This window comes from Trichosurus vulpecula, chromosome 2 (assembly GCF_011100635.1).
Source record: "Trichosurus vulpecula isolate mTriVul1 chromosome 2, mTriVul1.pri, whole genome shotgun sequence".
Taxonomy (NCBI): domain Eukaryota; kingdom Metazoa; phylum Chordata; class Mammalia; order Diprotodontia; family Phalangeridae; genus Trichosurus; species Trichosurus vulpecula.
The window spans coordinates 62,827,544-62,838,104 of record NC_050574.1 but is presented as its reverse complement, the minus strand read 5'-3'; positions in this window follow the sequence as shown (position 1 = coordinate 62,838,104).

Sequence of the window (10,561 nt, the reverse complement as noted above, 5' to 3'; positions counted from 1 at the left end):
TTTACTAGGTCTCTGGGTCTGTTTGTGTGTGTGTCTTTCTCCTCTCCAATTCTGTTAAGATGTCTGTTGATTCTGTATTTTGTGTGCACTCAGGGGCTGAGAGGGAGGAGCACAGAGTGTCCAGCTGTGTGTCTGTTTTGGCTAAAGGGGACAGGTATGCATCACTGTTACAAGTGGGTGGAATGCAGGTCTGGTGGTGCTGTGTGTCTGTCCAGAATGTGCTGGAAAAAAATTTGAGAGGTTTCTAGTCTTGGAAAGATAGTGGAATTCATAGATTTCATGTACTCACAGCAAAGAGCCTTAAAATATACAGTATCATAGATGGTTCATTCCCTCCATTTGCAGAGGGGGAAACTGAAGCATGAAGCAGGGAAGCAATCTGTCCAAGATCACACACAGTGAGGCGAAGGGCAGAACCCTGGCCTCTCGGCTTCCTTTCTTGTACCACACTGCTTTACCTGGCTTTAATCCCAGCCCTGTCTTCTGTCTCTTAACACAAGATGCTGTCAGGCACCTCAGTCATACCTCAAAACCATGGTTCTCAAACTCCAAGGTGGCGTGACTCCTGATGCTGTGGACCATCTGCCTCTCCTACCTAATGCTCAACCTGGGAGACAGTGAGAGGGAGTCATAATGAAATATTAGTACAGGCTGGTAGCCCCAAGTCTGCCTTATAAGCATGAAAAAATGAGCAGTCTGAGACACAGCTAGGATATGCCTATTAGACTTTCCCATTGGCACAAGGGAAGGCATGTATATCATTGTTTTCAGGGGTCGGAGAGGAGCTGTCACTGAGACAGGAATGGGTTGGGAGAGTGGAAATTGTCACTTTGCTTCCAGTCAGGAAAGAGGTGGCCGAACATACTAGATGACCTGAGAGGACCTGACTACTGAAAAGTGAAAGGACAGGCTCCCAGGCCCTGTCCCCTCCCAGCCATCACTGACCAGGGGTCGAGCTGCAAGCCGTGTAGCTGTCTGGGCTTTGTTTAGCTTCAGGCTGAATAAAGAAGACACCTTCCCGGGTAACAACTACAGCTCCCTGCTGATCCTCAGGTGCTTCCTAGGGGAGATTTATCATCAGCAGAGCTGGCAGAGAGGATCTCTTTCTGAGGTTGAGCTGTTTGGTAGGAAGGAAGTATTTGAGGGACCACACATACTCCCTTGCCCATCTTAGGAAAGCCAAAGGTGTGCTGGACTTAAGTCAGGAACAGCTGGGTTCTGACCCTTAATAGCTGTATGACCTTGAGCAAGTCATTAAACTCAGTCTTAGTTTTGTCGTCTGTAAAATGGAGAGGATCCCTGTACTAGTGACATCACTGAATGTGAGGATCACTTATGTAAAGTACCTCAACTCTGGGCCAGATTTCTTAGTTCCCCTCAGTAAAAGTAAAGTAACCTTTATATAAGATTAGAAGTTACAAAAAATGTGGCAATCTGCACATATCTCTAGGAAATTTCCACACTAGCAAGCATCCCAATATCACAGTCCAGAGCCAGAGATCTAACATGATGGATCAATAAATCTTTCTGGAAATGAATGAATGAGAGAAGGAATTTCTGGAGTCTGGGGCTGATTCCCTAGCCAGGGGAGCCCTGTTCTGTGAAGCATGGGTGTCTAGACTTCAGGGCTTCCTCCATTGTACTGTTGTTTTCCTACTTGCAATAAGGGGGAAATACTGTTACAGAGCTGGCACCCAGGATGGGAGTAGGGAGTAGGAAGAAATAATTGCTAGCATGTGTGTTTGGATGTATGTGTATGAATATATATAATGTGTGTGCCTCTATGATGTGTGTGTATGTGTATGTATATATGTGTGTGTGTATATATATATATCTATGTGTGTGCATATATATATATATATTTATAAATTTATAGCTCTGTAAGATCTGTAAAGTACATATGTTAACACATTTGATCCTAACAACCTACCTGTAAAGCAGGTGTTATTATCCCCATTTTAACGGATAAGGGAAGTGACTTGTTCAGGGTCACACAGCTAATAAGTGTCTGAGGCTAAATTGGAATTCAAGTTTCCTTATCCACCTAGAAGCCTTAGAACTAGGGAGACTGTATACAGTGAAAAGAACAATCCTCTGGAGTCAGCTAGTATTAATTAATTGTCTTTTTTGTGTCAGGCACTGTGCTAAGCACTGGGGATACAAAGAAAGACAAACAGTTTCTGCTTTCAGGGAGCCCACGGTCTAACAAGGGAGGCAACATGCAAGCAACTACATACAAATAAGACATTTACAAAGTAAATTTAGGGTAGTCTCAGAAGGAAGGCATTGCAGTTAAGGACTGGGAAAAGCCTCTTGTAGAAGGTGGGTCCTTGGCTGAGATTTGAAGGAAGCCAGGGAAGCCAGGAGGCAGAGGGGAGGAGATGGAGAGGAGGAAGCAGAGAGGAGGAGGGAGACAGGAGGAGGAGGAGGCAGAGAGAAGGAGGGACAGGAGCAGAAGGGAGAGAGGAGGAGGAGGGCATAGGAGGAGTCAGAAGGGAGGAGGGAGACAGGAGAAGGAGGGAGACAGGAGGAGGCAGAGGAGGAGGTGGACACAGGAGAGAGGAGGAGGAGGGACAGGAGGAAAAGGGAGAGGAGGAAGAGGGACACAGGAGGAGGCAGAGGGGAGGAGGAAGATAGGAGGAAGAGGGAGATAGGAGGGAGACAGGAGGAGGAGGCAGAGGAGGAGGGACAGGAGGAGGGACACAGGAGGAGGAGGGACACAGGAGGAAGCAGAGGAGAGGAGAGAGATAGGAGGAGGGAGATGGGAGGAGGGAGAGTGTTTCAGGCATGGGGAACAACTGCACTTGAAGTCAGGAGATGGAGAGTCTTGTGTGAGGGACAGTAAAGAGGTCATTGTCCCCGGACCACAAAGCCTGTGGAGGGGAATTAGGTATAAGAATAGAAAGGGTTGTGAAGAGCCTTAAAATCTACACAAAGGTTTTTGAAGGCAGTAGGGAATCTTGGAGTTTATTGAATGAGGTGGGGGCAAGGTGATGTGGACAGACATGCTCTAGGAAGATCAGTTTGACCACTGAGCGCAGGATGGATTGGAGGGAGAGAGGAGACAGAGAAACCAACCAGCAGCCCATTGCAATAGTCTAGGCATGAAGTGATGAGGGCCTGCCCCAGGGTGGTGGCTGTGTCAGAGGAGAAGAGGGCATATACCACAGTTGTTATGAAGGTGTTCAGTTGTATCCAACTCTTGGTGACCCCATTTAGTGTTTTCTTGGCAAAGGTACTGCAGTGGTTTGACGTTTCCTTTTCCAGCTCATTTTATAGATGAGGAAACTGAGGCAAACAGGGTTAAATGACTTGCCCAGGGTCACCCAGCTAGTGTCCAACGCTAGATTTGAACTCAGGTCTTCCTGACTCCAGGCCTGGTGCTCTGTCCACAGCACCACCTAGCAGCTTTATGAAGGCAGAAATGACACAACTTGATAAGGGATTGGGAATGGGGAATGAGAGAGTGAGGAAGAGTCAAGGGTGGCATCTCAGCTGTCCTCCTACTTGGGTGGGAAGATGGTGGTCCCCTTGACCACCAGGGAAGCTGGAGAGAGGGGAGAGAGAATGAGCCCAATTTTATACAAGCTGAGTTTGAGATGTCTGAAAGGCCGGGGACCTGGGTTCACATCCTGCTCTGTGGCCCTGGGCAAGTTCCTATGGTGCTGTCCAATTTATGTCTATAATTCTGTGATCCTATGAACATCACAATTGTGACTTGCTTTGGGGATGGGAAAAGAATCGAGAAATCCCTCATATGGGCCTGGAGCTCAAGTGAGTTTTCTACACTTTGCAACGGCTCAGCTTGTTCCCTGGTCAGGGGTTGTCTCCTGTCCTTTTCGTGAACTATGCTTGGATTCTTCTCCCAATCTTCTGATCCAGTGTGACCACATGATTAGGTGGGGGCAGGAGGAGTAAAGAACTCAGCATGTCCTTCCTGGGAAACCTGGGCAGGGCAGACACCATCCCAGCCTTTCTCAAGGACTGTCTGGGCAGCATGGATAGATTTCCTCAAAGATAATTGGATTGGCAGCTCTGACATGCTGTGTTCTTAGAGCCCTCCCAGCTCTGACTTTCTGTGTTCTAAGTTCTCTTCTAGTTCTGACACTCTATATTCTTTGCTTTTATTGCTCCCTCCCCTTGCCTCCCACCCTTCAAGAACTTCAGGTATCTCATTTATTATCTAGCCTGGGTTTCATGAACCACTCTGGAAGCTCCCAACCTCTTTTACCATCCATATTCTTCACCAACCAAATGCCAATATTATTTCAACCCCAATCAAATTAATCTACTGTTTTATCATACAAAGAGCACTGCATTTGGGCAAGATAGATGCTCTAGATTCTATTAAAATTAAAAAAAAACCTTCCATACAATTAAAAACTATACTTAAGATGAAAAATAGATTGGGAGATATGGCAAATGTGAAAGCTAATTTGACACTTAAAATACAAAAGGAATTGTTAAAAAGACAGTGATAACACCACGTTCACAATGGATAGGATAGTCTTCAAGAGGAAATGCAACTTATTTGAAAAAATATTCAATGTCAGTAGTAATGAAAGCAAATAATGAAATTAAAACTACTTTACAATCCTATCTCAGATGCATCTGATGGCAAAAAATCATGAAAAAGCCATGAAACTCAACATGAGAAGGGCTGCGGCTAAACAAGTCACTTGTTGCTTCTGAAACTGGCCACTGGTTGTGGCTTGCTGGAGAGCCATCTAGCAAAATGGGGTAAGGGTTACCAAAATAATCATGCCTTTTGACCCAATGTAATTCCTCTCTTAGGAATAGCCTCAGATAATTGTTTAAAAAAACAAACAAAAAGATGGGTCCATTCAAAGATTTTCCTGGTAGCATTATGGGGAATTTCATGAAACTGGAAGCATCCTAAATGGCCAACACCAGGGGAATGATTAAATGAATTATGGCACATTAATGTGATGAATCTCTAGTGGCAAGCTTATGGAGAAGGGAGAAAGGAGTGGAGGAAAGAAGGAGAAAAGGAAGGAAGAAAGGAAGGAGAGAAGAAAAGAGGGGAGAGAAGGGAGGGCATTTGGTTTGGCTGCCCAGACACTTTAACCCAGGGGTGGGGAACCTGTGGCCTTGGGGCCACATGTAGCTTCTAGGTCCTTGGGTGCAGCCTTTTGACTGAGTCTTAAGTTTTACAGAACAAATCCTTTTATTAAGAGTCAGTCAAGGGGCTGCACTTGAGGACCTAGAGGGACACATGTGGCCTCAAGGCTGAAGGTTCCCCACCCCTGCTCTAACCTCTCAGCATCTTCCAGGCAGATGCCACAGACTTAGCACAGAACTCTCTTGATGAAAATCAGAGGCAGCTGGTGGTGCAGCAGCTAGAACACTGAGCCTGGACTGGGGAACGTGAGTTTAAATTCTGCCTCAGACACTTACAGTTTGTTTGAACCTGGGCAAGTCACTTAACCTCTGTTTGCCTCAATTTCCTGATCGGTAAAATGAGGATAATAACAGCACCCACCTCTCAGGGTTGTTGTGAGCGCCCGAGGAGGTAATCTTTGTCAAGCGCTTAACACGGTGCCTGCCTATGTAAGTGGTGCTTTGAGCTGAAGTTATGTCTTGCCTTGGCTTCCCAGAATGGATGGACACCTTCAGACCTAATGGGCCACACATTGGCACCTGGACGTGGTAGGGAAGGCGAGGGCAAGAGCGATTCATAACTGAGACTTTAAGGCCCTGACCTCAGGCTATAACCCCATCTTCACTTTGTGATCCCTTTGTACTGGGTTTTGCCACTGACAGAAATTGGGGTTCACCCTGGAATGGATTGGAACCCTGAAGGTTCCTGATCAAACCTCCTGGGTGGTGGTCCTAGATCCCTCTTCTCCTCAAATAGTCTTGAGGCATGGAAGGCCCCTCACCTTGATTCCAAAAGGAGCTCCCCAAAGAGCTTCTGATTCCTTTCTAGGCTTGCTTTTGTGGTGTAGGTAAGGGAAGGAGCACTCAGTGGTCTTCGATTGGAAGGCCTGGATGGAACCTTAATTACTAGTTGGGTGAAGCTCTGGGCCAGTCACTTAACTTTTGTGATTCTTAGTTTCCTCCTCTTAAAATGGGGATAATACTCTCCATAGATCACAGGGTTGTTCTGAAGAAAGTGAGGTGCCTTGATGAGTAAAGGGAAATGCTTTAGTCTGAGAGAGTGGTCTTTGAGAGCCTGCCATCCAATAACAGAAAAGGGTATTGCTGCTGCTGTTTGTTCTTAAAGAGGACCATGACATCAGGGAGGGGATGCCATGACATGCAAGTGAATTGGTTTAAGTGAGGCAGGGCTGTGCAAAGTTACCAGCCTCACTTTCTCCTCTGGAGCCATCTTGGTCCAGCGGCAAAATATTCAGCTAGTTGAATGATCTCTTTTTCAGGTATAAATTAGTCTCCTGAAGGAATCAGAAGGGCAACAGCTCAGTAGGTTGACGGTTAAGTCCAGGAGAGAGACTGGAAGAGGAGTCTAAGCTTCTGATAGGAGGAACAGAAGCCTAGAGGCTGGAGAAAGGCAAGCTTTCTAGGAAGGGAGGAAGTTAGAGAAAGGAAAGCCATATAGAGTAGAGGGAATGGAAAAGCAGGCAGAAGCACTGGGTACAAAGAAAGGGACCAGGTTTCTGTGAGGCTCCCTGGGAAGATTAGTTAGGTAGAAACAGAAAGCACTATTGAACTTTCCTTCCCTACCCAAACTACAGACCGGAAGGGGGTAATCCTGCCTCTCTTTTTCCCCTTCTTCATGGGAACTAGAAGCTTTTCCCTCTGGGCTTTATTTAGGTGGTGGTGGTGGTAGGGGTGGGAGGGAGAGACTTTGTTTATCCTAATTTGTTTTAAATATTTTCTTTGTCTTTACAAACTATGGTGACCTCTGACAATTGCTATCTTGGTTGTAATTACTGGAAGTACAATTGGAAGGGAGTCACTAAGGGAAGAAAACATCATCAAATAATAGAAAGAGATCTAACAGTGAGATGTAGTGCCATAAGCATCTCCTGCTGGGGGCTCTGAGCTAACACAAAGACAAAGAGAATTAAAGGTCCCTTGATATTACCTCCTTATGTGATGCATTTATTCTGGGGGAAACACATCTGAGCAAAGAGTTAGTAGTAGAGTGAGGGGTAAATAGAAGTGGCTGAACAACCTCCATCACCACACCATCCTATTAGCACTGCTAATAATAATAACTTGGAATTGGGAGCCAGGGATCCTGGGTTTGAATCCTGACACTTCACTAGCTGTGTAACCTGGGGCAAATTACTTTGCTTTTCTGAGTCTCAGCTTCCTAATTTGTAAAGTGAGGGTGATATTTGTGCTATCTAGCTTTTAGAGAAATGCTTTTTATCATGCTTAAAGTGCTCTTAGAAATGTGAGTGATTGTTATCAGTATTAATGGTTGTTCCAAGAAGTAGCATAGAGTGACTCGCACATAGGAAGCTAGCCTTGGAGTCAAGAAGACATGAGTTCAAATCCTGCTTTAGACACTTGATCACAACAATAACTTTGAGGACACAGGACTGAGGGTAGGGGGATCCTATGAATGAGCCTAGAGATGGTGGCATCAGATATATCATCTTTAGGGTGCTTGGTGGCAGGTAAGGGGGAGCTCTCAGGAGTGTATATCACGACGCTCCTGTTAGGTAGATAGAATAATTTCTTCATTTGTAAAACTGAGGTCCAGGGAATTCAAGTGATATATCTGAGACAGGGGTGGGGAACCTGCAGCCTCGAGGCCACATGTGGCCCTCTAGGTCCTCAAGTGTGGCCCTCTGACCAAATCCAAATTTCACAGAAGAAATCCCCCTAATAAAAGGATTTGTTCTGTAAAACTTGGACTCAGTCAAAAGGCTGCACCCGAGGACCTAGAAGGCCACATGTAGCCTCTAGCCGGCAGGTTCCCCACCCCTGGTCTGAGGTCATGCCGTGGGTAAGTAGCATAGCCCAAACTATCAGGACTAGACTCATGCCCAGTTCAGAGATTTTTCCTCTAGAAGATACAATTCCTACCCTCGGGGGAAAGACTGGGACAACCGGAAGAAGAGATTTGAGAAAGGAAAGATGGGTAAAGACCTTAGGAATTTGGGCCTAGGGTGGGGAAGACTGGGAGGAGCTGTGAAACAGGTAGGGACTGGTAGGCTGCCCAGAGTTGTGGCATCGAAGACATCCCAGACAGAGACCGTTCCCCCTCTTGCGTCTTCAGGCTGTAGCACCGGCTCTCCTCACAGTTCCAAGGGGAGCATGAGGCTGAGGGTGGGAGCACGGGCCCTTCAGTGCTCATCAGGTCCCAGGTATGGAGAGTTCAAAGCCATGTACAATCTGAGGCCACCTGCCGAATTAAGCCAGGTGTTAGATTTTGTGTTGGCAGCAGATTTTGCTTCCTGTTCTGTAAAGGGTGTTAATACTGCCTGAGCACACACTCGCTCTGAGACAGGAAAGCCATTAGGGTTGGAGTTTTTTTTGGGGGGGGTAGCGGTGGGCAAAGAAAGAAGGAGAGATGCAGTGTCTGAGGCAAGATATCATGAAGGTCATGTCCAAATTTGTAGAGGGAGACCTACCATTGGTGAGGGGTTGGGCCAGGCAGGAAGCCAGCATTCTAGGATTCATCACCTTTAGCTTAGCTGCCATGTTTTTGGACTTGAAACCTGAAAAAAAAAAAAAACAACCAACCCGGGTTCTTGGAGCTCTTTCCTACTCCTGAGACTGGAAAATGAACTCCCCCAAGCATTCCCCTGTCCCTACCCCCATGGGTGCCACGGGCTAAGCTCCACCTCGCTTCCTAGGGCACCTCGCCCAACTTGGGCTTTTTCTCCCTTTCATTTCTGCCTCCTTAAAAGCTATCAGTTTTCTCTGCCCTGCCTGCTGTGCCTTCTCTTTTCTCTCTCATCTTCCCCCCCTTTCCTCTTCTATTTCTTTCTTTCCCTCATTTCTTTCGTTTCTCCTCTCCTCTCGTGTTCTCTCCTCTCCCCTCGTGTTCTCCCCTCTCCCTCTCTCCTATCTCTTTCTCTCCCTCTCCCCTCCCTCTTTCTCTCCCTCGCCCCTCCTCTCCCTTTTTTCCTTTTTCTCCACCTTCCCACCCTGTCTTGGTCTCTCTCCTATCTCTGTTGCCTCTCAGTCTGGGATGTCTCTCCTCGCTTTTCTCTTTCTGTGTCTCTGTTTCTCTCTGTCTCCCTCCTCCCCGCCCCTTTCCTGATGTTCTGGTCTCCCTGACATCTCTGCTCTTGCGCTAGGCTGGGGAGGCTGTTTGTGGTGGAGCCAGCCATGGGCTGACAGCTCAGGCATCTGTGCAGAGGCTCTCTGGGGTCACGATGTTTCCTCACTGGGGGTGACTTGCTCATGGTACACTCTGTTTCCTCATTTCTCCAGTTTCCAGCCTGAGTCTGAGCCTGGGCTAGGACAGCAGCTGGCTGACTGATAGGACCTGAATCTTCTCCTGGTCTGGGACAATAACTCAGGTAAGAGGAAACTTGATTGGGGTTTTGAGATTGGAAGGGGAGAAAGGAGGGAGGCTGAAATGACTCCAGTTCTGGACCTCTCCGGCTGGCTGGGGTGGGCGGCAGGGGAGAAGCATGACCTTTATCTCACTGCCTCTGACTTGGTGCCCTCCTCAGACCAATAGGCATTCTCATCAGGAGCCATTCTAAGAAAGAACCCTGAATTACAAGGCTCCTCCAGGAGGACCTCGTCTCTCTGGGTCTTGGTGGGTCAGACTGGCGCTGGGTGTGGCTCTGGATTCCTGCTGAGAATGGAGGATGCCCTTTTGCTCCCATGGTAGCAGGGGTGAGAAGAAAGTGGAGAGCAGATGGAGGGAGGTGGGCAGTGAGTCTTAGCTCTCCTAATGTCCTTGCCCCTACGTGGCATCTCCCTGGGAGTAATAGTAGGTACCAATCTGGTTTAACAAGGGATATGGGGCTGCAGAAGCTATGGGAACTATGTATGTGTGTATATATATATGTGTGTGTGTGTGTGTGTGTGTGTGTATTATATATACATATACGTATACACACACACACACACACACATATATAATGGCTGGGGGCAGATGTGGTAGAGGGTCTGGGTGAAATATGGTAAGAAATCTTGAATTCCACCACGGATACCAGCAGCTTCCCTAGGTTACCTTCTTCTAGGACCCCAGGCCACAGCCATCACCTCTCACCCACCCTATGCCCCTCACCTCTTCCTTTACCACATGCTTGAACTCTCTTCCCTTGGGGCATTGGCCCCATCTGTAGGACCCACCATGAGAGAGGCCCAAGGCAGCAGCCTTCCTCCTTGACCCATAGAACTCAGAGAGCCAGCCCACTAAGAACCCCTAAGAACATTATGTCTGAAAGAGATGGGCCTCACAGATCACTTCAACCCTTCATTTTGCATAGGGAGCTCAGAGAGATGGCTTGCCTAATTAGGGTTACTCAGCGGCGGAGTCAAGACTAGAACCCAGGGGTCCTGGTTCCCAGACTTGTACTCTTGTTGAGCATTGCCTGGCACATAGTAGGGCCTGAATAAACTGTTAATTGATTGATAGAATCTCAGTGTCCCTCGAGTC